General features: G+C 37.4%; 1 protein-coding gene and 1 pseudogene across 9 annotated transcripts in view; one reads left to right on the top strand and one right to left on the bottom strand.

Annotated features, from left to right (window-relative positions):
- The window catches only part of LRP1B (LDL receptor related protein 1B), a 2,140,503-nt gene that overhangs the window by 461,540 nt on the left and 1,654,943 nt on the right, over positions 1–24,020 (bottom strand). The gene's annotated exons all lie outside the window — the stretch shown is intronic.
- On the top strand, positions 13,391–13,864 carry LOC138849178 (large ribosomal subunit protein eL42-like; annotated as a pseudogene).

Genomic DNA, 24,020 nt, shown 5'->3' with positions numbered 1-24,020 from the left:
CTTAGAGGCTCCTCTAGTCTGGGAGGGGCTGCTGCCAGAGGTTGAACCCCAGTATACACCTGAGGAGAACCAGTGGGCACTTATCAGAGGATACAGCCTTCAGCCCAGTGGGTGGCTCCAGTCTGAGGAGGGAAAAGTTCACCTCCCTGCCTCATGCCAGTGGAAGGTTTTCATAAACCTTCCATCAGGTTTTCTAACTAGGGTGAGATGAGACATTACAGATGGTCTAACAACTATTTACTGGGAAGGGTTTCCAAAAGACAGTCAAGCAAGTCGTAGGAGCTTGTGAACCATGACTCAGAAACAACTCTAGGAATTGTAAACTGCTGCTTCCCAGAATGCAGAGGAATGGAAGCTATCCAGGAGGGGATTGGCAACTGGATTTCACTCATATGCCTAAGGCCAGGAATGCCTAACATCTCCTAGTCTGGGTAGATACCTTGACCGGCTGGGTGGAGGCATTTTTCTAAAGAACTGTGAAACGACACCTAAGTTATCTCAGGAGATTCATCTCCCTTGGGTAAATCTATTAATGCACATTAGAAACACTCCTTCAGATTTAGGCTTAAGCCTTTTTGAGAAATCATATGGGAGGACTTTTCTTACTAATGACCTAGCGACAGAGCAAGAAACCATTAATCTTACTAAATCAGCAACTGAGTTGGCTAAATTCCAACAAGCTCTTCAGCAATTACCTGAAGACTTGCCCAGGACTATAGGAATTCCTGAATTCAATCCTAGAGATTTAGCATTAATAAAAGCCCTCCCCAGGCGCTCTCCCTCACTCTGAGTCTGGGGGGCCCCTTTCACTGTACTTTAGTCCACTCCCGCTACAGTAAAGGTCTGAGGCCACGAGCCCTGGGTCCATTACACCAGAGTAAAGGTCTGGACTTCGGAAGCCCCAAGGGACTCAACAGCAGAAGACGACTTTGTGTCTAACACGGGCAAAGAAAATTACTCATGTGAAGCCTCTCAAGGACTCAGGCTGTTGTTTAAGAAAACCTTAACTTCAGATGGGTGAGGTCTTTGTTACTACAATTCAACTCAGCTACAGGCAACTGAGATTCTAGGTTTTCTTTTATATTCTTGGTCTTCCAGTTATCCTGGTGACCAACTTAGGTTTCACAACCCATCTCCACTATGCCATTCATGAAAACCCTCCGACAGTCACTCTTTTTCTGGACTGTCCTACTAACCAGCTCTGATACAGCCACGATAAGGACCCTATGCTCAACTGTGAGTATTAATGTTAACAGGAAGATCATCTCAAATGCCCCAGGATTCACAGGCAGTGAGTTAACAACAGGCAAACCTACAACTGTGCTTACCAAAGCAGGTTCTTTCACACCTACTGGAAACTTGTGGGCTCATCTAACTTCTAATGTGTTAAACAAAACATCCTTTTATAGGTTTGAAGGAGCCTCATCTATGGATATATTACAACAGAATTCGTTAGGTCTAGGCACATTCCCCAAATACTTTTCAAAGATTACTAACCAAAATGTATCTTCTTTGCCTATAGCTAAGGACTTGCCATCAAACTACATGTAATTACTATTTACTATATTTAATGACTGTGTCTGTGTCTCCAGTGTTCTAACTCAAAATAATAACTGCTCTTTTGTAACTCATGTAGACTATTTGAATGATGTGACTATGCCAATGGGCTGGGGTCTTCCTTGTGGTAACATTTCTCTTTTCACAATTCCTAAGTCATACTCTGGCCTTTGCTCCATGATTCAAGTAGTACCTCTTCTCATCTCTCCTGTGACAGTCTCTACACATTCTATACGTGCCAGACAATTGTTACCCTCAGACTGTGATGACTTCTTAATGTTGTACACTTTAACTGAGGCATTGATAGCAATCATTTCCATTATACCAACCCTTGGACTGGCTGCACAGGCACATAAGGAGATTAATGAATAGGCTTGCATATTTGAAAAGACAGTTAATGCCGCTGCTACTGCCTTAACATATCACAATGATGAACTGAGCTAGGTTCAGGAAGGCATTTTGCAAAACTATGCAGCCTTTGATTACTTATTGCTAAAAAAACAAATCAGATGTGAGCAATTGCCAGGAATATGCTGTTTTAATCTAACTATCTAACTAATATCTCAAACCTAGTTCAAAGGGAGATTGATAGATTGTTTTTTAGCAATAAGCAAATAAAATATATGTCAACAGAAAATTTCTTTGGAAATTAGAGAAATTTCTTTGAAAACTAGAAGTAGCTATCTTATTTATTGCCCTTCCTAGGACCAATATATATCATCGTTCTTGCAGTCTTTCTAGGACCATGTATATTAAAATTCTTGCACACTTTGTGTTATCCAGGCTTAAACAACTAGAAGCCATCATGTTCTAAGTGGTGCTTCAGACAGTGCCTCTGAAGGAATCCACATTCTACCAATGAAGTAGAAGACTATGCCTTTGCCATGCCCCTGTGTGACCTCATGCCCCTACCTGCTGCCTTTGCCATGCCCCTGAGTGGCCACATTCCCCTACTTGGCCACACCTGGTGCCCACCAGCCAATCAGGTAATTAACCACTCCCTTTTAGAAGTGGGTTAAAAGCTGGGACATGGTGTGGCCCAGCCGGCTCTTCTTCCCTGGCCTCTTGTCAGGAGGGGGCTTGCTGTAGCCCCATGCCTCCAGGGTGCATGGCCTTTGGGCCCTGTGCTCTAGGCTTCCTAGATGCTCATCCATGTGGTTGGTTCCTGGTGCTTGGTATGAACCCCTATTTACCTCTCTCTCCTAAATAAAGCTCTCTCTCTCTCTTATGCATCTTTCTCACTAAATAAAAGCTTAAAATGTACCATCCTGCCTCGTTACCTCTTGCACTAAATAAAAGCCTAAAACGTTTATCTGTCCCAGTATTTAGAATTATTTTCTAAATATTAGGCAAGAACCCTCTTGGGCTTATTAATATCGGGGATTTAGTAATAAGCCTGTGGTGAAATTGTAAGGCACCCCAAATTCTGGTAGCACATGTGGCACCCCGGATAGCATTTCTAGGGAACTTTAAAGGGCCACATTTCAGGGTAAATTTTAGGGGGTCTTGTCCGATTTCACCAGGAACCCTTAGATTGACCTCTAGAAGAATGCCTTGTTTCTATTTCCCCAAAGACACCTTTTTTCAGCTTGAAGCAGACTAAGCAGTCATCATCCAGTTCCCCTAACAGAAGTTAGGGTCCATTTTTCTCGGGAGGGGGGTGGGAGGTGGGGATGTAACAAGTCAGATGAGTTAATAGGCAGTCAGGGTGGTCCCAGTGGAAACTGGGGTTGCAAAATGCTTTCTTCCCTTCAAAAAAGGTTACCTTTAGCAAAATAAGAAGTGCCTGCCCTACTTCCTTAGGAAATCTCAAAATTTACCATGGGAGTAGCAAGGGAGTGGACATTCCACCCTGCTAAGCTCCCAGTCCATTGTAAAGTAAATTAGATAGCCCACCCTTCTGATTGCTTTGTTTTATCAAGAACAAGCCAGCCAGGGTAAAATAATTATAATATAAATCAAGTCTTTTGATGGATCTGTCCAAACCTTGTATTGACTGACAGCTTCAGAGACTGTGCTTAAACCCAACTACTGGGGTTCAATGCTGTGGCACAGTGGGTTAAAGCTCCAGCCTGAAGTGCAGGCATCTCATATGGGCACCGGTTCTAATCCTGGCTGCTCCTCTTCCAATCCAGCTCTCTGCTATGGCCTGGGAAAGCAGTAGAAAATGGCCCAAGTCCTTGGACCCCTGCACCCATGTGGGAGACCTGGAAGAAGCTCCTGCTCCTGGCTTCAGATTGGCCCAGCTCTGGCGGCCATTGCAGCCATCTGAGGACTGAACCAGCAGATGGAAGACCTCTCTCTGTCTCTACCTCTCTCTGTAACTCTGTCTTTCAAATAAATAAATAAAATAAATGTAAAAAAAAAAAAAGAGAGAGAGAAAGAAAAAACCAACCTCAACTACTTCCAGCCCTTCCTTCTGGTCGTCTTTTAAAAGGACCTGTGGCTGAACACGTGGCTCTCTCTGTGCTCTCGGCTCTCTCTTGGCTCTCTCTCCCCCTCTCTCTCATCTCCCCTTCTCTCTCTAGCCTTCTCTCTTTTCTCCTCGCTAGCTCCTCTCCTCTCTCTCTCTTTCCTTCTCTCTGTTATACTCTCCTTCTCTCTTTTTCTTTCCTCGCCCTTTCCCTCTGTCCTGCTGGGTTTTTCCCCAATAAACCCTTTCCCTTACTCCGGTGTTTGGTGTGTTTTGTGACAATCTTACAGTTTCCAACTTGACTAATCCTGATTTTCTTTCACCAATAAAAATACTCTATAAATTTGTTTTAATCTTTCTTTAAATGCTTTCTTTAAAAAAAATCCCCTGGGTGGGCATTTGGCACGGTGGTTGACACACTGCTTGGGATGTTTGATCTCAGAGTACCTGGGGGCCAAGTCCCTTTTCTGCTCCCAAATCCAGCTTCCTGCAAAAGCAAACCCTGGAAGGCAGGAGGTTGTGGAACTTGTGGTTGCTACTCTCGTGGGAGATCTACACTGAATCATGCCTCATAGGCATTTGAATACAGAACCAGTAGAAAAGAGTTCTCTTTCTCTCTCTGTCTCTGTCTTTCTAACTCTTAAGCTAACTAACTTTTAATCCTAAAATATAACTTCTAAATATTGTAAAAAGTTTTGAAAATTTATCTTTGTTAATTAGGACAATATTTTTTAGAGTAAATGCTGAGTAATATTTCAAAGTGGTACAAAGTAATTTTACTTATCAATGTCAAATTACAACAAAAGATAATATTTAAAAATAAAACCTCATTAAGAATCCAACTATTTTATGAAACAGTAAATTAATAATTGTTTGAAGTTTTAAAAATCTGTATTTAAAAGAAGCAGTTCTGAACAAAAACATTTAATGACATTCATTAATTTTCTATTATTGTTTTTTTTAGTACTAATTTCCTGAATGATTTAAGATTGGAAAAAATGAGCAAATTAATTACTGTAAATTTCACTTTAATTGCAGATTTTGAGCAAATGAAAGACTACTATGGGATGTAAAAACTTCCTATTCTCAGAATATTTTTCCTAACAGATAGAGCAGCAGGGATAGATATTAGTTGTAACGAGTGAAAATTAGACAAAAAAAATCTTTGTAATATTGAAATGATTCAGGACATAATCATTAGCTACCAACGACAAATTAAAGAAAAATTAAAAATGTATTTTGAGAAGCTATAATTTAAAATATATTTATGTACTATTTTATTTTAAAGTTTTAATAAATATCTAGTGTGTTATTGTTACATACTCACATATGTGCACAAACATCTACACATTTCAGAAGTCCCACAGTAACATTTTCTATCCTTTATATCTTATATTGTCAGTAAGTCATATTTATGCATTTCTAATTCTTTTTTCTATGCATTTTTATCTAACATCTGGGTGTCAGAGCTTCCCATTTATTCAACAAATATTTATTGAATGTCAACTATTCTTAGGAGTTATGCAATTTATCATCAAAATCAAGCCAGCTTAGAGAGAGAAAAGAATGTTATTAACAATCGTGTCAGGTCATTGAGCATAAAACAGGACTGCCCTCAGCACCTGAGGAATATGGGCAATTGGTCTAAGCATGTGTTAGACACAAGTCAGAGGTGGTGGTTACTCTTGTGAACCAGTATAGTGTACAAGTTGAACTCAAAATGAGATCATGGAATGGAGTATGTGAGAAGGGGTAGGGTGATCAGATCATGCTGTAACAATAATCTTTAAACTGATACACAAAGAACAAGAAAAGTAATGACATGGGAGAGCAGAGGGTGGTAAGGGTTTCGGGGGTAACTGGTTAAAAAAGAGTTTTTCAGACAAAGGAATCAAAACATTCCAAAACGTGACATAAGACAGCCGGAAGTTGCTTCAAGTCCTCAGGATCACACAGAATAGTTTTTGGTCCCAGCAGATAGATTATGAAAAGACTTTAAAGATATAGCATGGCATATGAATAATTTTTAATTGCAACTTTGAGTCATTTCACAGGAAATTTGTATTATTTCATTTTTAAAACATGGATCTCTGAGCATAACTTTTAGCGTTAGGGTTAGGAGTCACTGAGCGTCTGCAGTTGTATTCCATGGTAGTAACAGTGGTGATAACCCAGACAAGGATATGGAGAACGGGGATGGGGAAAAACGGATTAACTCAAGATGTGTTTGAGGGAACTGAACAGATTATATCTCTAGAACTTTGACTTCACTCACACTTCTGAACTTCAGGCCAACATATAAAACTGCATTTTAAATATCCTCAACATAGACATTTTATAGCTACATAAAACTCAACAAACCCAACACTAAACTCACAATAATGTTCTCAAAACCTGCTTGACCTCAGAGTGATTTCACACATAACTCAAGGCAGAAACCAGAGTTGCATACAAATATTCCCTCTCTCCTCTTCACACATTCAAATAGCTATCAATTCCTGTCCATTTTAATCTGTAAATACTTGGAATGTGGCCCTTTCTCCATTTCTTGTCTTTAGTAATATAATCCTTTATGTAGTAGTGATAATAATATTCCACCAATAACAAATAGCTTGAGGAAAGAAATGTTGAAGTGTTTCTTCAATCCAACATTTTCTCCAAAATTTCCCCAGTGTGCATGCTAATGAATGCAAGTATCAGGGATAATTCTGTAGCTGAAGGATATTGCAAACCACATTGCCTTAAGAGAGTCCACTACTAAAGTGATTTGTTTCCCTAATTTTTCTTTTTCTTACATGTTAATGTCATACTAGTGATTAAAAACCACATAATTTAGATGCTTGTTGTTACAGTGTACGAGTCAAATTGGTTCCACTTTTCCAGGTCTTCTGAATCTACTAAACCACACAATTCAACAACAAAGAAAGAATGCTACATATATATTATTTGTTTTATTTTCCAAACAAGTAGGTAATATATGTGTATAGTTGTAAGTTTGGAAATGAAGTCTAGGCAAATGTGTGCTAATGTGTTCAACTATATTTTTGGGGTAGTAAGCCGGCGCCGCAGCTCACTAGGCTAATCCTCCGCCTTGCGGCGCTGGCACACCGAGTTCTAGTCCCAGTCACGGCGCCGGATCTGTCCCGGTTGCCCCTCTTCCAGGCAGCTCTCTGCTGTGGCCAGGGAGTGCAGTGGAGGATGGCCCAAGTGCTTGGGCCCTGCACCCCTGCACCCCATGGGAGACCAGGAGAAGCACCTGGCTCCTGCCATCGGATCAGCGTGGTGCGTGGCAGCCATTGGAGGGTGAACCAACGGCAAAGGAAGACCTTTCTCTCTGTCTCTCTCTCTCTCACTGTCCACTCTGCCTATCAAAAAAAAAAAAAAAGTATTTTTGGGGTAGAAATAAAAAGAATCTTGGGAGCACATCATTTAATTTATCCTGTAGAATATAAACAAGTAATTTATAGTTTCTCTTTTTTACAGAATATGTAACTTTAGATTCAACTTCTGCTTTCATAAAGAAATACATATTAAAATAAACTACATAAGCGATGTTCTTTTCTGTGGTACAAATATAAACGTTTCTAAAAGAAATCTAATGATAAAGCTTTTCTTAAAATTTCTGGACACATCTGTTTTCCACTTTTTCAAAAGTAAAAATAGATTAATCAAAAATTTCAGAAGAGACGTAGAGAGGCAGAGCCAAGATACTGGCTAGGAAACACTGGTCACCACCTTCCCACAGAGATATCAAAAATAGCTGTGCACACCCTAAGTCATCTTCACAAGAACTATAGAGTCAGGTAAGAGCTGCTAATACCTCAGCTTGCTATAAAGAAAACTTTATTTTGCAAGACAAGAAGGTCTATGTTTGCCTCACCTAGATAGAAGGAATGTACCATGGAGAGATGCTCCCCTCTTGTGAGAAAGAGAGCAAACTGAATGCCAAGGCCAGACGCACTCAGATAAAATTCACTCAGGCTGAGTCCACTGGCCCCTGGCCTAGGCCCTCACTCTGAGAGAACCAATGCTCCCAAATCCCAGCAAAAAGTAAGAGAGGCTGGAAAAGAAAGTTCAGGACTGCTCATTACAGCTCCAGGCCCATCTAACCACTCCTGGACCCAGTACCTGATAAGGCCCGAAGACCTCCACCACTCAAAGTTAACTAAGGCTGCCTCTGTGGAGGCTGAGCAACAGGCAAACAATTGCACTCCAGTGGGTCAGATTTATTTTGGCATGTGTCACTGGAGGGTAGGTACCCCATGACTTTGTGGGACGCAAGTACTGTGGCATCCAGGTGTGACAAGCCAAGAACCAAGCTGGGTTGCCAGGGGGTTACTCTTCCAACCTTAGCAGAAAAAAAGATACCAAGGAACTGTGTCTTGGAAATAAATGCTGGGTTGGTAAAGCCCAATGCTGAGCATCTCCTAATCATTTCCATTCCTGGGCCAGTGCCTGTGGATGGACTCTCTGCCTCAATATCAGGCAGAAGCTTGTGCCCTGGTGATCCAGACTTGTCTGGGAATGTAGCTACACCAGTCACTCGCAGGTTTAGTGTCCAGGCCCAAGATAACACAGGGTCTGGTGGTTGTGAGACTCACAAGTTAGCCAACTGGGGCCAGTTTGAGTAGATAAGGATCTGCTTTTGCAAACATCCTACAAACTTGGGCAGATAGCCAGGAACTACAGGACTGTTTTAGAACCCAGTGTCAGGCTAATTAAACTCAGCACTGAACAGATTCCAGTGGTCCATCTCCCAGGACTATTTCTTGCAGTCCCTAGATCTGCTTCTATGCCCACGGGCATTTTATGTCTTGGTTGAGCAGTTGTATAACCAAGCCAGCAGCACCAGTGGCTGACAGATGCAGTACTGGGCAATGAGCCCACCAAAGCAGGATACAGACCATAATACAACTAGGCAGCAGAGCAGACTACTTAGAATTTATATAAGAATAGCCACAAACAAAGCCAAGTTACTAAAATTAATCCTTTAATATACATATGATGTCATACACCAACAAGCATCAGGAACTTCCAGCCACAATGACCTTACCTAAAGAATAAAGTATGATGCCAGAAACCAACTAAGAATTGACTTTTCCAAATGTTTAGATGATGATTTCAAAATATCAGCTTAAAGAAATTCAGCAGAACATTTGTAGCTACACCAACCGAGATAAAATATCTTTATTTATTTATTAGTAAAACAGAGGGAGATGGAAAGGAGGGAGGGAGAGAGAATATGAATGGGAATCTTCCATCCTCTGGCTCAATCTCAAAATGGCTGTAACAGCCCAGTTCAGTCCAGGCAGAAACCAGGAGCTATGAATTCCATACTGGCTTCACAAATGATTGATAGCAGCTCAATTACTTGTACCACCCTTTGCTGCTTCCTGGGGCCACTATCTGCTGCCCTCTCAGGCACATAAGAAAAAGACTGGATTGGAAGTGAAGCAGCCAGGACTTGAAATGACACTGTAGTACCGGATGTTGGCACTGTAAGTAGTGCCTTAACCTGTGTTGTCACAACACTGTTGTCTTAAATTATTTCAAAAAACATAAGAGGGAAGAATTCTTTATGATTTGTTCCATGAGGTCAGCATTACCTTGATACCAAAACCAGAAAAGTACACAACAAAAAATGCTACATCTAAAAATTCTTGATGAACAGAGATGGAAAAAGTCTCAACAAAACACCAGCAAATAAAATCCAACAATACTTAAAAAATCATTCACCATTATCGACATGATTTATCCCAAACATGTAGTATGATTCAGCATATACAAACGAATTATTATGATATCAACAGAATGAAGGAGAAAAGCCATAAGATTATCTCAATAGATGCAGAAAAGCATTTGATGGAATTCAACATTCCTTCATGACTTAAAAAAAAAATGACCAAATTAGGTATAGAAGGAACAAGCCTTAAGTTAATACAGGTTATATATAAAAAGCCAACAGCTAGTGTCATATTAAATGAAGAAAGAATGAAGGTTTCCCATCTAAGATCCGCAGCAAGGCAAGGATGCCCACTTTCACCAATGTCATTCAGCATAATTCTGGAGGTGCTAACAGAGCAATTAAGCAAGAGAAAGAAACAAAGAGCATACAATTTGAAAAGGAAGAAATCAATGCAGAATATATAATTTTTTATTTTGAAAACCCCAAATATTCCACCAAACAGTTAGAATAATAAATTTTGCAAGTTTGTGGGATAAAAGTCAATGTAGAAAAATCAGCAGTGTCACTGTATACCAAGAGGGAATCTTGTGAAATATAAATCAAGAAAACAATCACACTTTCAGTAACTACAGAACAAAATAAAATACATGGGAATAAATGAAACCAAAAAAGTAAAATATATCTATAACAAACCAGTTAATCATTGGTGAAATAAAATGGATACAAAAAATGGAAAGACATACAATGCTCATGGGTTAGAAGAAATAATACAGATAAAATGTATATACTATACATAACAATGCAGATTCAATGCATTCCTTTGAAAGTACCAATGACATTTTTCACAGAACTTAAAAAAACAAACTACTAAAATTGATGTGGAATCACAAAATACCTCAAATAGCCAAAATAATCTTGAGCAAAGAATAAAGCAAAAGGCATCATTTTACCTGACTTTAAAATACAGTACAAACCACTTCAATTAAAAAGCATAGTATTGAAATAAAAACAGATCCCTAGACTAATGAAATAGTATAGAAATCATAGCAATAAATCCACCCATCAACAGCCAACTGATTTTTTATAGACATAAGAATGTGTATTAGAAAAGGGAGAATTTTTTTATAAACGGTGCTTGTGAAATTTGATATACATATGAAGAAGAATAAAACTAGTCCTCTGTTTCTCACTATTCATAAAAATCAATTTAAAATGGTATAAATGAGGTATCATTCAGTCATAAAAAGGTGAAATATTTGTAACAATATAGAAGAAATGAGAGATCATTTGTTGATTGAATTAAGCCAAGCACGGAAAGGCAAATATCACATTATCTCTCTAATATGAATAGGCTAATGCAATAGATGATCTCACAGAAGTTAGAAATGTAATGGCAGGGCTGCCACTGTGGCTCAATAGGCTAATCCTCTGCCTGTGGCACTGGCACACCAGGTTCTAGTCCTGTTAGGGGCACCAGATTCTGTCCCGGTTGCCCCTCTTCCAGGCCAGCTCTCTGTTATGGCTCAGGAGTGCAGTGGAGGATGGCCCAAGTGCTTGGACCCTGCACCACATGGGAGACCAGGAGAAGCTCCTGGCTCCTGGCTTCAGATCAGCACAGTGCGCCGGCCGCAGTGGCCATTGGAGGGTGAACCAATGGTAAAGGAAGACCTTTCTCTCTCTCTCTCTCTCTCTCACTGTCCACTCTGCCTGTCCAAAAAAAAAAAAAAAAAATGTAATGGCAGTTACTGAGGCTGGGGAGGAAAGTTGACAGGGACGAATTGGAAAAGGCTGTTTGACAACTACCAGGAATAAGGAATTCTGGAGTTCCATTGCACAGTAGATTGAAGACAGACAATATCTATTTACTGGATATTCATCTATTTGAAAAAAAATGTTACAATAGGATTTTGGATGCTTCATTATAAATAAATGTTAAATACTTGAAAGCAAAAATGCATTTACTGTGATTTGGACATTACACAAAGAATAATATAATAAACATTACATAGTACCCTACAAATATGTGGGATTTTTATATTTGCATTAAAGAAATGAAGACAAGTCAGTTGACTTCAACAGAGTTTAGGTAAACCATTATGAAGGCTGGCATGGTTGTACTAAAATTTTGAGAGAAAAATGATGGTGTTTCATTTTAAAATGTGTATATTCCATGAAGCAAAACAGTACTAAAGGTTCAGAGAGAGATTATACCACTTGAATGAAGTATATAAAAGAATGGGGAATTTCATTTGAATGATAGCTAATGAAATTCTTCATGCAGTGTTTTCAATTAATATGAATTTAAAAACTTATAGAAAATACAAAGTGAAAATTCTTGCCACCACTAAATTCTAGTAGTCTTAGAAAAGTTGTTCACAGCATAAAGGAGCTATTTCTTACAATTACAAGACCAATAGACCTACACTGAGAAACTCAAGTTATGGAAATGTTTGGCCTGGGCATACTGAATAAATTTGCTAATGTAAAAGATAGTATGTATTTTTTTCTTACCCCATTGTATGATCTTTAAATCATAAATAAAATATCCATATTAAAAGCAATCTGGGAAGTCATGTCTGACTTATAAGTGTAACTTAAATAGTACCTCAAACTTCTTTCCCTCAGAATTGCCTTTAATATTTTTTAAACATTCTTCAAAACACTTGAATAATTTGACTGTAAGTTTAGGAGATAATAACTGGGAGAAATTCATTTCACTTATGGAGATGTAGTTTCCCAAAGGGCAAATGTGGTGTAGGAAACAAACATAACACAACACTCCGTATGTTCTACAAGACCAACTTGTCATCAAAGCACAAAGTCTGATTCAAAGAAAATATATGCTCTAAAAGAGCTGCAGGAGATGAAGGAGCCATAACATGAAGAATCAGGTTGAGAGACATGTATAACACTTTGCCTTTCAGTTGGCAGTTGGAAAAAGACATTTGAGTGAAACCAAAGGGAATAAGATATTTTGATTATCAAATAATGGGTTTGCCTTCTAATATAGACAAGTAACTGGAAAATAATAAATAATAAGAGAGTTCTAATATTTGGTACAAAGGGTTTTCAAAACATTAATGGAAAAATGCATATTATGGGAAAACTAGAAGCAAATTTCAAATCTTTTCAACAAAATAAACTAATTCTAATTTGCTATAAAATTTCTGATCAGGATGTACCCCGAAACACTGAGAAGCCTAAAATAACAGATTGAAAAGATCCCAAATCAGACAAACACGAATTCTGCTAAACCTGAAATAAGAACAAACATCCACTTTATGATGAAATTGAGTGGGAGAATGGTGAAATCACTTGTTGTTTTCTTTATTTTTTTAAATTTTTAAATGGCAAATAAAATTGTACACATTTATGGAGTAACTTGATATTTCACACCTGTATGCATTATGAACTGATTCAGATGAATGTAATTATCTCCTCAAACACCCATTAAAGCTTTTGTGGTGAAAAATTTCAAAATGCTATCTTCTAGCATTTTTAAGAAAAATAAAACCAACATTATCAATATAGTCATTCAACTAGTCAATATAACACTAAAACTTCTTGCTCCTATCTAACTATAGTTTAATACCATTAAATAATATCCCCATCCTTCCCTCCCTCATACTCTCCCCAGCCTCTGGTAATCACTATCATATCCTCAAGTCATACATGATTATCTTTTTTACATTGTGCATTTGAAAGGGGATGGGACAGAGGCGCGAGTGGCGCGAGGCGAGGAGTGCGGTCAGAGTTTCCCGTTTTCATCGTACTGAAAAAAGAAAAAAATGGTCAATGTACCTAAAACCCGAAGGACTTTCTGTTGGAAGTGTGGCAGCCTCACAAAGTGACCCAGTATAAGAAGGGCAAGGATTCCCTGTATGCCCAGGGGAAGAGGCACTAAGATCGGAAGCAGAGTGTCTATGGTGAGCAGACAAAGCCAATTTTCTGGAAGAAACCTAAAACCACGAAGAAGATTGTGCTACGGCTTGAATGTGTTGAGCCCAACTGCAGATCCAAGAGGATGCTGGCCATTAGATGCAAGCATTTTGAACTGGGTGTAGATAAGAAGAGAAAGAGCCAAGTGATCCAGTTCTAAACTTGCGATTTTTTTCTCTTCTTTTTTTGGCTCTTAATTTTGGGGCAAATATGTTGAGGCTTTATAAAAATTAACCTGTAGGAAAATAAATACAGTGATATTCATACCCCCCCCCCCAAAAAAAAAAAGAAAGGGGATGGAACAACTGTGAAGGTGAAGCCTACAGCAGCAACCAAGTTGCATCGATCTGTGAGGAAAGATTAATCTTGGTCATCTCCTAGTTGAAGGGGAAAGATTGTCCACAGGAGTAACAATAGCCAACACCACAGACATCTGAATCCATTCAGCTTACAGAATTCTGACTGAAAATTTAAAGCCAAACAGACTTTCTGTTCAATGAGTGCCAAAAATCATGGTGCACCCAGGTAAGCTGCAGAGAAGAGCAGAGTTTTCAATACACATTTTAAACACATGGAATCAAATCCTGAAGCATTTTTTCCAAGAATTCTAATACAAACTGAAACATGGCTTTGGCGATATGATCCTGAAGATAAAACACAATCAAAGCAATGCTTATCAAGAGATGGAAGTCATCCAGTCTAAGCAAAAGCTGGCTGATCAAGAGCAAAGGATGGGGCAACAGTATTCTGGGATGCTTCAAGTACTCTGCTTGTTGACTTTTCAAAGGGCCAAAGAATGATAACATCTGCTTATTAAAGCAGTATTATGAGGAAGCTTTATCTGAAAAATGCCTGGAAAGCTTCACCCGAGAGGCCTCCACCACCAGGCAGTGTTCCTGCTCATTACTCCCATCAAACAATGCCACGTTTGCAAGGGTTTTGACAGAAATCAGTAGGCATCCATCTAATAGTCCTGATTTGGCTCACCTTGACTTATTTTAGTTTCCCAATCTTAAAAAAAATTATTAAAGGACATAGAGCTTTCTTCAATTAATAATGTGACACAGGTTACACACAGATGGTGAAATTCCTGAAAAGCAGTTCTTTAAAGACAGACTATATGGCTGGTACCACTTCTTACAAAATTGTATTGAACTTGATGGATCTTAGGTTGAGAAAGAATGCTTTTCTCTTTAACTTGCAGTTTTAAATCCCATTTTTCCACAAACATACTAACGTCCCCTTATACTTTCAATAAAAAGGAAAATGGGGCCAGAATTTTGGTGCAGCAGGTTGCAATCTGGCATCCCCATATCCAAATGTTGATTTGAGTTCTATCTACAACACTTTGGATCCAGCTTCCTGCTAATATTCCTGTGAAGGCATCAGATGAGGGCTCAGATGCTTGGGGCCTTGCCACCCACGTGGGAGACTCCAATGTAGTCACTGGCTTCGGCTTTGCCCTGGCCCAGACCTAGCTGTTGCAGTCATTTGGAGAGTAAAACAGTGGATGGAAAATCTCTCTTTCTTGCTCTGTAGCTCTGCCTTTCAAATAAATAAACCTTAATTTCTAAAGGAAAATTGAATCTCACCTTAAAAGTTTAAGAAAACAGAAAACAATATGCCTCTAAAAAATGGACAGAATACATCTGAATACTGCTTTATATCTAATGTTCATAGAACATTAAAATTAATTCAAATGCCATTCTCAAAGAGTACCAGAATGTCACTGGGAAAGGAAATGGTTACAGGAAGCATCAAATGGAGATATAAATTGAGATATGTGAGATAAGGAAAGTTTGTAGGATATCTAATATTGTAAATGCAAAAATAAAACTTTAAGTCAATGCAGTAAAGAATTCAGTCATTATTTTCAAAAATTGAATTACTTATAAGAAAGAAACAATTGAGTTTCTCAGATAAATTCATAGAATTGGAAGCAATAGGTAAAATTATAGATGATAGGGAGGAGACAGAAACCTACTAAATATGAAATAAAACATGACAATGTAGACAGTTATCAAAGACAGAATTTTTGATATAGCTATAGAAATAACTATATAATAAAAATAACATATTATATGAAAAATTAGTGATTAGAAGGTTTTATAATGACTTGTTTATGCAAGTGGAATGAAAGGAAGCATACTAGATATAACACAAAAATACTTATGCATTTTGATACTAGGTTTGATTAAATATCTTACATACAAAGATGCATTAATTTTATTCATTTATACATATATGCATCATATATTTTGCATGCCATTAAAAGTAACTGATTCTAGAACTTTACTTACAGAAAAACACTTTTGTGGCATTAGTTCCCTGAAAAATAATAAACTTCCATTGCTATTAATGGAATCCTCTGTTACAGCTTTGAATTTGCATGAATGCTATTCTAGTTACATACAGCAGACAATGAACAGCAACTATGGCATTCAATAACAAAATTAAGCATTGTGTTAATACTTAGAAATTTGGGCTGTAACATTAGCATTCAAATTTTGGTCAGTTTTGCAATAAGTATACTACAAGCATGGATTGGATAGCAAATTTCAAAAGAGATTTGTGAGTCAATTTTTAGCTTAAAAGATGAGTTTTTATATAGCACAGATATTTTCTGCATAAAATATAGTTGACTCACCATATATGCGCATGTACATGAGGTAGAAATTTGCAAATATAAAGCTGGTATTGCTTGCTTACAGTATACAAACATGTAGTGAAAAGACTGGTAAGATTTCCAGTTAATATGAAAGATCAAATACAATATTTGTAACAATCCTCTTCCAAGATCTCATATAAATGAAAGTAAACATGTTAACACATACACTCACAATACACAAATTTCCAGCAGAGACATCGGTAAAACTTAAAGTCAGAATTTTAATAAATTAGTGATAAACAGGAGTACATTTGAGAAAGATGAATTCTAAATATCTACAGTTTTTCCCACTGCAGAATATTGGAAAATCCCAGCAACTGGAGACCGGATGTATCATTGATGGTAGAGTGTGAATGGTTATGAGAAACAGAAGAATTGAAAGAAATGATTGAGAAGCCCTCTGTATGCTGAACAGGAGACAAGAAATACAGTGTGGAGAGACTGGACTAGAGGAACTCTGGATTCTCAAACACCAGTCAGTGGTAGAGGCTGAAAATGCCAAGACAACAGAGATTTTGGAGGACATAGCTTCCCAGTCTAGCTATTGATGAATACCTAAATAATAGCTACATTTGATGAACATCTCCTACATGACAGGTTCAGGCGAAAATAAGACAATATTGATAAGAAATGTTAAGAAAACAGAGAACATAGGAAACAGTGTAAAATCATAAAATAATAATAGCATGCCATAAGAATATCTCCAAAATAACTTCAGGAAGTTAAAATATTGTAGCCAAAAGGCTAAATGTCAGTAAGAAAGTTGGAAGATAAACTTGAGGAAATATTCTAGAATATGCAACAATAAGGTAAGAGTAGACAATTTTAATAAATGAGTTTGTAAAATGTTCCCCTTTGAATATTTTGGAGGAAGTACTGTGAAAAAATATACATATCTCTAAAGAAATAAAGATGCTTTAATAGTGGTAATCAAATATAATCAAATTAGAGAAAAGATTATTGTGTGCACAGAGACCATAAGAAAGAAACATAATCACAATATACTACATATTGTAATAATGTAAAGAGTGATTATTGAACTAAATATGATTATCAAATAGACATATTGTAAGGATGGGGTGGGGATATACAATGGGATAGAAAGTCTGTGAGCTATGAAAGAAAAAAACATTGCTCATATTTGGAAATCAAAGATATTATGTGAAACTAAATTTTAAAGATTTACAAGTATATATATATTATATATATGGAGATAAGTCTGTCAAGAAACAGCAAAACAGTTTAACTATATTCATAAGTTGGTAATGGGGATTGAAAAATACTGGATAGGTAATTCCATATTTATAAAACTGACAAAACTAATAAATTTTAAAACTATAAAAATAAATTTTGAGAAAAACAAAAAGTACATGTCAAAACAATTCTGAAAACAGTGTTGACAGCAGGTAATCTAGGTAGTGACACCGAGTGTTTTTAATTTTCTTCATTATACTTTTTGGATTATAAATATTTCTTAAATGAATCCAGGTTACTATTATAACCAGATAAAAGGGGTAAATGAGAAAACCACAAAATTATGAGAAACATAACTTGCTATTATGAAAAAACTGACATTAAACAAGATGAGTATTTGTAAAGATAAATATGTTTAGGGGCTGGTGCTGTGTCATACAGGTAAAGCAGAAGGGTGAGGGTTCGAGACTCAGCTGTTCTACTTCCGATCCAGCTCTCTACTATGGCCTGGGAAAGTAGTGGGGGATGGCCCAAGTCCTTGGACCCCTGCACCCACATGGGAGACCTGGAGGAAGCTCCTGGCTCCTGCCTTCTGATGGGCCCAGCTCTAGCCATTGTGGCCACTTGGGGAGTGAGCCAGTAGATGGAGGACCTCTCTCTCTCTCTCTCTCTTTCCTTCCCTCCCTCCCTCTCTCCCTTTCCCTCTCTCTTTCTGCCTCTGCCCCTCTGTAACTCTGCCTTTCAAATCAATCAATCAATTAATAAATATGTATATTAACATATTTTATGGGAATTATTGCATATGTAAGGAAAATGTTCATCAGTGAGCTTATAAGCTACTAATGCTTAAAGCTTGAAGATTGATTAGATCATCTGAATAAATGGGTTTGACATCTTGTTTAAAAGAAGTTTCATCATAATTTTCCCATACACTTTTATAAAATGCTGAGTATTAGTCTCACTTCATCAGTGCAAAGCATTTTCCTCTAAGTGAGAACAGATGGTTTTTATTACTAGTTCTGAAGATTTTTTCCCCAATAACACAGACTGAAGTTATAAATGGGATTTCCCAGGCTTGTTTCATTTTTGTCCATATGTTTAAGAGAAATTATGCTTACTCATAAGAGACAAGTAGGCATGCTAAGCAAAACTGGATTTATTTGACATCTGAAACTTACTGCAAAGGGTCTCTTACTATCGTAAAGAAACATCTGTTCTTTGTGTTACACACAACTTCTTACTAGATTGCCATGTGAAATGCTATTGCCACAGCATTGCTTTTTCCCCAATACCACTGAGTACTCATATAATCATTACTGTCAAATAATATTCTTAAATAATTCCTAACTCAATGTTTCTTAAGTGGGCAGAGTAATTTTGTATTAAGTAGGAGAAATGTTTTTTGGTTGTTAAATTGGAAGATACACATAAAGCGTCATCTCTAAAATCCCACTCCTTTACATGCAGAAGGTGAATACATAGTTGACCTTACATTAAAGGAAATTATTAGTCATTTATTTATTCATTAATAAAAGTAGGATTTATTTAAATTATTCTGATCTCTAGAAAATGCAATGTGGGGTAGGCTTTGTGGCGCAGTGGATTAGACTGCTAAATAGTATGTTTGCATCCCATTTCAGAGTGGCTAAGGCAAAGTTCCAACGCTGCTTCTGACACAGCTTCCTGCTAGTGAGTACCCTGGGAGGGACCAGATGATAGCCAAGTACTTGGGTCCCTGCAATCCATGTGGGATACCCAGATGGTATTCCTGGCTCCTGGCTTTAGCCTGGTATAGCTCAGCTTGGGAAGTGAACCAGCAGAAAGGAGAATAATTTCTCTCTCTCTCTCTTTCTCTCTCTCTCTTTCCCTGACTCTGCCTTTCAAATAAATAAATGAACTTTAAAGAACAAAAAAATAAAGGGGTAGTTTTCCAAATCCAGTATGAGCTAACCTTGAAGTTAATCATCTATTTTTATCTCCTAAATTTTTAGAAATGAACTTTGAATTATCCCGCTCAATAATTTTCAAAGTTATTATAATTTCAGGTATACAAAATTGCAAAAGACCTCAACAACTCAAACCATATTTTTAAAAAATCCATAAATGTATTTTAACACAATTAAACTAATTCACTAATACAGCATGCACTTGAAACCCAGCTAGCTCGTTCATTTGATATCATATAACAACTTCTGGCCCTTTTGATGAGATCTTTCCATTCCTAGCACTACATTTACTTTCTATATAGTGTCTACAGAAAAATACAAAAGAAGACAAAAAGTCCCTAGAACTGCACAGAAGTATTTATATCACTTTCTGTTTCACATAGTTGTAAAGAACTTCTAACTAACTGCTAGAAACTTCCCAAACTGGAAGCAAAAATAAAAGGATTATTATCCATTTTTTTTTTTTTTTTACTGATAGTTAAGATATTTGATATAGGGGCTGGCGCCCTGGCTCACTCGGTTAATCCTCTGCCTGCAGTGCTGGCATCCCATATGGGCGCCGGTTCTAGTCCCGGTTTCTCCTCTTCCAGTCCAGCTCTCTGCTGTGGCCCAGGAGGGCAGTGGAGGATGGCCCAGGTGCTTGGGCCTCTGTACCCACGTGGGAGACCAGGAGGAAGCACCTGACTCCTGGCTTCGGATCATGTAGCTCTGGCCGTAGCGGCCATTTGGGGATTGACCCAATGGAAGGAAGACCTTTTTCTCTGTCTCTCTCTCTCTCACTAACTCTGTCAAATAAATAACAATTAAAAAAAAGATATTTGATCTAATTATCTGGTTCTATTTAGAATTTATGGGGCTTTTTAAATTCATTGTGATAAGTCCTATCACATAGGGAATTCAGAGTGTGATGCTGCAGGTAGCAATGTTAAAAGTAAAGATTGTATACATTCAAAATGCAATTTGTCTTATAAATGTCACGTTGCATTTTTAATTTTTTCCAATGGAAGCTTTTAAGTAAGCATGAAAGTAGAAACCAGGTACTCTCATTATCCCCCAAAGTCCCCATCTATTACTTTTAAACAATTGTAACCTATAACCAATAGCCAATTTTTCCTTTGAAGCCTTGATTCCCCACCCTCACTGCACCCCTGGATTGTTTTGACACAAAATCAAGACATTGTATAATTTCATTAATAAGTACTTAAACATCTAAAAGACAAAGACCTTTCTGTTTTCTCAAAATGTAGTAACAGATATTAAGATATACTTAAGAAAGCAAGATCGGAAACTACAAATCACATTGTCCAAGTTGCTTCAGGTACAATGGTTGTTGGGGGGTGGAGGAGAGAAAGGGAGGGGCAGAGAGATTTTACCTCTACAGTCTGACTCCTAATTTTTTGTTTATTCCGACCCTAAATGTGGATGGAAAGTACAAGCCTTTGTGATTTCTCCTTATGGTTTCCCTCATCCCCTTGTCATGTATTGTTGGGCACAGATTTGTGTTCCTCGTCATGACTCCAATAGTTTCTTAGTAAAGTCTTTGGATAATATAATGGTTTCTAGTTGCAACCATTTTGTTGTGAAAAACAGAATTTTTTTATCTGCTGACTATTACTCCATATATACTAGATAGGATTAAGTGTTAAAGTGATCATATAAATAGGATCAAGTGTTCAATAATTATAATAGACAGAATTAAAAAGGAGAGAATGTTCCAACATGGGAAGCAGTCCACACAGCAGGCTCATAGAATGACAGTCACTTTAAGTAACACACTCTGACTTCAGAATTAGCCCTTAAGGCTTCCTGGTCTGGGTGAATAGACTGCGAGAGCATTTCAGGCATGGAAAGCCAAGACACTGTGGCAAAAAACATCTTACATTAAGGCTCTCAGTGAGTGAGACCCAAGTGGAAAGCAGGGGCCATCAAAGAAGGGAGGAGAGAACTTCCACTTTACTTATGGTCTTGTCCAAATACTGATGAAGTCTGTGATCACAAAAGGCTTTCATAGCCTTGACAGCTCATGGTAAGAGCCTTAGATGATCACTGATGTCATAAATTAGAGTATTAATTGTTAAATGAACAACAGAAGTCACTGTGCACTTACTCTCCATGTAGGACCTCTGTCTTTACTGAATTGTACTATGAAAATTAACTGCAAAACTTGTTCTCAAACTTTATTTTATATTTTACGTGTGTGGGTGCAAACTGTTGAAATATTTACTTAATATAGTTAGTCTTCTGTATATAAAGAGAAGTAAAAATTAATCTTAATGAAGAATGGTACGGGAGAGGGAGTAGGAGGTGGGATGGAAGTCGGGGAGGGTGGATATGGGGGGAAAAACCACTCTGTACCTAAACTTGTATGTCTGAAATATGCATTCATTAAGTAAAGCTTAAAAAAAGAAACCATAATATTAGTGAAATAATCCTGTCCCAGAAAAGAGAAATACCATATGTTTTCCTGATGAGGTAACTAATAGAGTACCCAAAGTGTAACATGTAGGAGTGAAATTGACATTTTTAGATTTGACCATTGTTTTCAGCCTCTGTCTCTACTATTGAGGAATAGTGTGTTTTTTTTTTTTTCATGCTATTCATTGAACCCTTTACTAAGTGTTGGGTTAATCTGATGTCTATAAAGAAAATTGAAAATAGATCTTTGCAAAAATTAAGAGTGGGAATGTGAGAGAGAGGAGGAAGAAGAGTAGGAGCAAGGGCAGGAGGGAGGGTAAGGTGGGAAGTATCACTGTGTTTCTAAATCTGTATATGAAAAACATGAAAATAGTATACCTTACATAAAATTTAAAAAGAAATATTTACTGACTAAATATGCTATCTGGAAATTGCTTCAAAGTAGCACAAAGCAAAAATGTATTTGTGGGAGCCAGTGCTGTGGCACAGTGAGTAAAGCTGCCCCCTGCAGTTCCAGCATCCCATATGGCCACCAGCTCAAGTCCTGGCTGCTGCATTTCTAATGCAGTTCTCTGCTGTGGCCTGGGAAAGCAGAAGATGGCCCAAGTCCTTGGGCCCCTACACCTGCTGGGGAGACCTGGAAGAAACTCCTGGCTCCTAGCTTTGGATAGGTGCAGTTCTGGCTGTTGCAGCCAATCGGGGAGTGAACCATCGGATGGAAGACCTTCTCTCTGTCTGCCTCTCCTTCTCTCTGTGTAACTCTGACTTGCAAATAAATCTTTTAAAAAAAGCTTTTGTGGATTTTGAAAAGATAAGTCAAAATTATCCATACATTAATTTAATTGAAATTTATAAATGGGCCATTGAACTTTTCTCTTCACTTTTGTACTTATTAGTAGGTTTCTGGAATAAGTTTTAGAAGTAAAATAAGTTTCTAAAACTAAAATGAGTTTTAGAAGTAAAACAACTCATTAATTAAATAAGTTAATATGTATATACCAATAACACATTTAATATTTGATACTTTTATCAAATATTTTTAAATTTCAACTGGAAAGCACCAAATAAAATAGTAATAAGTTTGAACGATAGATTCGGTTTCTGGATACTTAGGAGTAAAATGATGAACTTTTCATATTGATAAAATAAAATGCCAGGAAACACATTCAGTGTCAAATTTATTATATCTAAAACGAAGCTTGTCTGCTATTTGTTTCTAAGGCTTAAAAAATAAATTCCTAATGGGAACAGGCATTAATCCTAGAAATTCAGATGTTTGTGTCTCCAATCAGAATACCTGGGTGTGATTTTTGGCTCTGGCTCCTGACTCTAGTATACCACCACTGCAGATCTTGGGAAGCAGCAGCGATGGCTGAACCAATCGTGTCCCTCCAGCCACAGGGGAGACCTGAATTGCATTTCCATCTTTTGGTTTTAGCATTGGCCCAGCACTGGCCATTATGAGAATCTGGGGAGCAAACCAGTGAATGGGTGCTTTACCTTTCTCTTTCTGTGTCTCTCTCCACCACCCTGCCTCTCTATTGATAACAAAATTCAAAAAATAATCCAAATGAAAGTTGTTATATTAACAATGCTAAAAGCATCATTGTGTTCTAATGACTTCATATACTACAACAGAGGAAAGAATTAAAAATCTCTGGAAATAAGTTATGGTTATAAAAATGTAACATATCCATAAATGTTAACAATTTTAATGTAACTTTGATTTATTGAATTTTAATAAATTAAAATAAAAACATTTAAAATCCATAAAAATACAGGCCTATCATAACTTTAGTTCATTTATTTTGCTTTATTAAGTTTGAAGCTTAAAAATAAAAAGGCTAAATCTCCATACATCTATTGATATAGTGCATCTAGGTCAAGTACTTTCTTATGTAAAAGAGTCTATATTAATTTTATATTATTTCCTGTCTAAGGTGGAACCTTGACTCTTGGGGTTCCCTGTGAGCTCTACATCAATCTTCAGTGAACTGGAACATGTGAGATAATGGATTGTTTATCCACTGTAAATCTACTTTCAGTGAGCTGGAAATGTGGTAGATAATAGGTTGTTTATGATTTGCAAATCTGTTCAGTGAGTCGAAAATTTGTCAGATAATGGGCTGTTTATGAATTCTAAATCAATATTCAGTGAGCTGGAACCATGTAAGATAATGGGCTATGTATGAGTTGTAAATC

Source organism: Oryctolagus cuniculus, chromosome 3, assembly GCF_964237555.1.
Source record: "Oryctolagus cuniculus chromosome 3, mOryCun1.1, whole genome shotgun sequence".
Classification (NCBI taxonomy): domain Eukaryota; kingdom Metazoa; phylum Chordata; class Mammalia; order Lagomorpha; family Leporidae; genus Oryctolagus; species Oryctolagus cuniculus.
Note: the sequence above shows the minus strand (reverse complement) of the source record. Positions and strands in the feature narration are given on the sequence as shown.